The 5270-nt window shown below is 46.9% G+C and overlaps 1 pseudogene; it reads right to left on the reverse strand.

Annotated features, from left to right (window-relative positions):
• Positions 1–523: 523 nt before the first annotated feature.
• On the reverse strand, positions 524–5015 carry LOC144177978 (uncharacterized; annotated as a pseudogene).
• Positions 5016–5270: the final 255 nt, after the last annotated feature.

Genomic DNA, 5270 nt, shown 5'->3' on the forward strand with positions numbered 1-5270 from the left:
TGACGACCTTCCCTGTCCAACCGTTTGAAGGAGTTGTGGCTCCGTAGCCAGGTGTCCTACGAAAACGCAGCTGTGAGTAACGGCATTTAGGGCAAACATCGATGGGTACACTGGAGTTCCTCTGTCCAACTGCTTCACAAGATTGTAGTGTTCATGAGCGGCAGACGCTCTGATTGTCTTATGAAAAGTCAACGCGCCACTTCACTTTTCGCAGTTCCACTCTTATAGGGTCCCAGAGACTGCGTACCCTGCAAAGTAGACAAGGACCGGCAAGACGTCCTTCGCAATCGACGTAGTCTCGGTGCTGACAAGTACGTTGCAGCTCGGGAGTTGCACCTCCGCCAGCTTCCGGACAAATTCCCAGTGCTGATGAGTGGAAACCATTGGCAATGTGCCCTGCAGGCGCAGCTTGTTTCCAACTTTATAAATCTGCCTGATATAAACGTGTTACTGCGCCCCTGCCAGTTGTCTATACTTTCCGAAGCGGTCTTCTAAGCAGACGGCATTTATCTTACCAAGAAACTCATAGGACATCCGAAGCGAGCTCTTCAAGAGCGTAGGTGGCGTGATCGAAGGCAGCCCGGGTCTCCGTCGTCAAAGTACCCTTGTCCAGGGCTCTGCTTTTCCGGTTGTCCAACCGTGCCAGCAGCATGCACGAGAAGTCGATTTTTGAATCGTTGTCAACGAAAAACACGGGTTGTTGGAAGTCGCCTTGCAGATTCTTTCCCTTGCATGGAGTTTTTGCATTTTCAGTTTTCCAGCACTTGAGGACGATTTCAACCAAAGTAGCAGTGGCGTCAAAAAAGAAGAGGTTGTGCGTCTTTCCAACAACACACAAAGCCTGAAGCAAGAAGCAGTTGAATATTTGGAGGGCAAGCTTTACGTTTTGCCTCTCAATATTCAACGGGTAGACGACTTTTCTTGACAGCCCGGGCACGTGCTTCAACAGTTGGTCACACTCTTTTCTTTGAAGGTCTCTGATTGTCGCAAAGTGCGCTCCTTGCTTACGCACTGGCTTTGCTCTGTCTGAATATCAAGGAAGTAGAAGCAAACTGCGTCCTTCTTCTGGTTGATCGAGTTATTTCGTGTGCATTTGAGTTTGCGGGCGGGGTCAATAACGAAGCGCAGCAGCCTTGCAGGGACTGACGGGTGTTGGTACACAATTCTGTTCGATGGGAGCGATTCGAATAGGGACATCGCTTTTCTCTTTTCAGCGTTTTAGTCACTCACGACGTATACGACTTGGTACCCAAAATAATTCAGCCCGCTAATCACATCTTTGAGGCGTCTCGTGCAGGAACTGAGCGTCTAGCCCGTTCAATGGCACGATGTGCGCAACTACTGTGAATTTACACGTGAGGCTGCGCACCGTGAAAATGAGCGCACAGTTTGCAGCTTCATTTTGGTTTAGCCCAACGCTGGTAATACTGCCGCCCTTTTAACCAAAGTAAGTTTTTATGTGTATTTTGTCTACCATTGATGTCCGAAAGCGGTGGTCGACTTTTAGGTCAGAAATTCTCCTCGCCATGTAACTAAAGAACGTTTCACGCGATGTTCTCGTTGAGCGCTCATATTATACGACGAGCCCACTGACCTTATTGTCATAGGATGTGGCAAGTTGATGCTTCCATGGCTGCGTATGTGAGCATAGATATGTGGCGATATCACGTAGAGAAGGCAGCAAAACAGCATGAAATCAGCACTGTAGCGTGTGGGCTGTTTTCTTCCTAGGTATAAAGTGATCTGCTCTTTCAGAAAACGAATGCAGTCGGCGTTATCTTTCTCCTTCTTGGGACGTCGACAACTGACCCAGCTGTAAGCTAACAGCCTCGCGAATTTCTGTGACTGAGTTGGACTTCAGGTAGGTTGCCGGCAATTCATCGAGCGCCGTTACATTGAATTCCACTTGATAAAAGCCGTTTAATCGACCTCCGTTTCGTAGAAGGACGTTTGATCGAGGACATTTCATCAAATCTGGCCGTACACAATTGAGAAGAGCCTTTAGCGCGCATAGACAGAACCAAGTCAGATTGTCATTTTTTTGAGAGCTTAGATCTTCCTTCTGGTCGTTTCTATATGACCCCATTATTGCGGAAGAAAATGCTGATTTGTTTTGTTGAAGCACGTGATCAAGCACACTGACATGTGAATAAGCTTTGATGAATTCGCTAGATGCTGCCGTCTGCATAAATGTTTCAGCCTCTGCACACGATGCCAGTTTTATGTTCATCCGACAATTCCGCGCATTGGCCTTATTACCACAACATAGAATTCGACAGAACGTCACTTGACTAGAGTTACTACGCCCAGTGCCAAAATCTTGTTCACTGGCAGGAGTTCGACGAGCTGAAGAAGGCGTTTCTGCCCTAATTCTCAGAGCTGCCTTGCGGGTTCGATAACGTTAGGTAGCGAGAAAGCTACGCCAGTTGCATAGTGTACCGTTGATCCGCGCTCCAACCAGGTCGGCCTCCCTTCTGGTCCATTCAGCACTTAGCGGAACAACAGAATCTCACACCCCGGCGTTTTGCGGTTCCTCAGCCACCTGCAACACGAGCAAAAGGCTCCGGACAAATGGCTGAAAGCTCTTTTGCGTAGCCAGTAGCCCTCTAGGTAAAAGAAGGCTATTCTAGCCAACAAGTGGCCCTAAAGCGCATTTGGAAACACCGGAGAAATATGCCACTAAATGTCCTTTTGAAAGCAAATGCGCACCAGTAAAACAGTTACAGCGTTATCATACATGTTTTAGTTTTTGTACAATGTAGTTATTTTAACATCTCATGTCGTCTTCGAAAAAAAATTCTTTGATTGGTACAAGTCGATTGGTGGATTTTTGTGCGTTCTGAAAATGTGTCTTCTAGCAATTTGGGCTATCAAAAAATTTGTGTAATCAGAAAACCCAGAGAAAGGAAGTAACAAAAACTACTGTATAGCCAAAAGTCAGCCGAACCCGGAGCAACTTACACGTATTCAATCTTGAGCATAATCGGCACGGGAAGTGGCAGTGACAAAGGCTTGTGCCTAAAAAATGAGGGTTTTTTTCACGTGATCCAAACTGCGAAGCCTTTCATGCTTCATGAATCTCGTTATGACTAACAAAACGTAAACATTTCCAGCAGCAATTGTCGTCGGGACCACAGCTTCTGAACAGCATTCGATAAAACAGCCAACGTCACATAGAGGAAACGGTGTTTGTTGAAGCAGTGTTTGATGAATTGCCACGTGCCCCTCACGCGCCGTCCAGTTTTCGATGCTTTCGAGGAGTTTCACGATGTACCACTCACTGCTGGCAGTTTTGGGAGTGCCCACGTCTGCGCCTAGCTTTTTTAATGCCGTTTTCATTACATGTACCTTCACGCTCGTCTCCTTGACCCAAATAGAGTACTTTAGCCAGGGCAATTTATCTTTGAGGATGTGAATTACAAGAAGACGATTATGTCCCAGAACTTCGTCTCCTGCCTCCTCAAGTGGCGGGCTAGATCGCTAAAGGAATTGACTTTATTCTCTTTGCGAGTTCTGTGAAACTGGTTCTGGAAACTTCGCCGAAGGCCGTTTCTTTGAAAGACGTTTCATGGTAGAGTTTCTCAATGAACGCCGTTTCATCGAATAGTTATTCTGTCCTATAAAGGTTAGCTATAAAAGCAGTGGAAGCGTTGCGGAAGCTAGTTGCCAGCGAAATGGTAACGCTTAATAGATAAGACTTTACAAGACTCATGTACCGTGCTCCGAAACACGACTGTTGTCCCGATGTGCGCATGCTTGTCACAAGAAAGTGTATCTGTTGTGTCTAGATGCGCTGGGCTGAGATAAGTGTGATGGGTACCTTTGCACGTGTTTGGTATTATGTACAGCAGAAGTTTTACATTGAACTGTTGGCATACGCGCTATGGAGTTCACTACGACAATCCGTGGAAAACCGAATATCTGCTTCGGTGGCTACGGCTACGTTTGCGACAAGAAATTTATGCAGAACTATTGCTGCAAGTGCGAGCGTTACGGACCAAGCAGGGGACGCGTGGTAACTCTGTATGATGTGAATTGAGGACTGAGCAGCGCATGATTTGGAATTCTTGAAAGAATACAACCATGTTACAGACAGCACTAGGATTGAAGTGCCCCAGACCAATCTAGAAATTAGGTGGATGACTTCCCCCCAGCGGCTTCACAGCTACCTTCGTGGTTTGAGACGAATTACATCGTGTGCAAAGCAGGTCACCTGCAGGGCGGCGTTGTGATTCGGACGCCGCCACAATCCGCAACAGTTGTGGTCTGCCCACCCTTTGTTAGCTGCAGGGCAGCCACCGGAAATATAGCAGTAGAGATCTGGCATAGCCGCTTCCTCAAAGTTGTGGGTACCCCGCTGTCAGCTGTTTCCTCATCCGCCTTCAGCAAGAACATGAAACCAATGAAAACAACATATAATACTTTCTACACAGCCAGTAGCCGCCAAAGCATTAAAGAGTAGTAGTTGCACGAAAAAAAAAACATCATGCGCCTGATTGGCGGACAAGTTCCCATCAAAAATTTCCTGAGAGCGATTCCACATAACTTGTGTTAGCGATTCTGTGAAATATTGGCTGAAATATTTCTTACATTTTTCGCCCATCCTGCGCCATCTGTTAACCACTCATTTCGTTGTAATAAACCAAATTTATTCTGTGCTTCGGTGTCATCTTCGTTTGTTTGCTGTGCGAGATTGTGTTGGCAGGGCATATTGAGGACCCATTGGCAAAGCTCTTGGAATTGGAGAAGGTAGGCGGGTGAGTGTCCCGAAGTAGCCGCAAATTGCCGAAAAAAAAAAGCCAAACATTCTAGTGCACCACGGACAGGTGAGTGCGGTTCGATCAAACGAGCCTCGTCGATTCGAGAAAACGGCGTTTGACGTCATAGCTTCCATGAAACGCGCATGCTTCGATGAAATGGCGTTCGATAGCACGGCGTTCCATAAACTGTCCAGGGCACATGTCAAACACCTCGTGGGATTCACCGATGGCTTTCTGCATTGCAGCATGCTCCATGTGCGCCAGAGTGGAGTCAGGGTCTACCCTCTTCGTAGCTACCGTAGACATGTACCCCAGATAGTTCGTGCACATAGAAGGTGCAGCGTCCTGGCGAAGGCGCACATAAGTTATCACCATTTTGATTGTGGTGCCGGTAGCCTCATCTGCATGCGGGACTAAGCGGATGATATCCTCATCAACAAATTGAAGTTCGCATACCAAGAAAAAAAATATGTACAATACGCAAACTCTTCGGTTCTTGATATAGAAAAG

This window comes from Haemaphysalis longicornis, unplaced genomic scaffold, assembly GCF_048455015.1.
Source record: "Haemaphysalis longicornis isolate Haplotype H1 unplaced genomic scaffold, Haemaphysalis longicornis Haplotype H1 scaffold_36, whole genome shotgun sequence".
NCBI lineage: Eukaryota > Metazoa > Arthropoda > Arachnida > Ixodida > Ixodidae > Haemaphysalis > Haemaphysalis longicornis.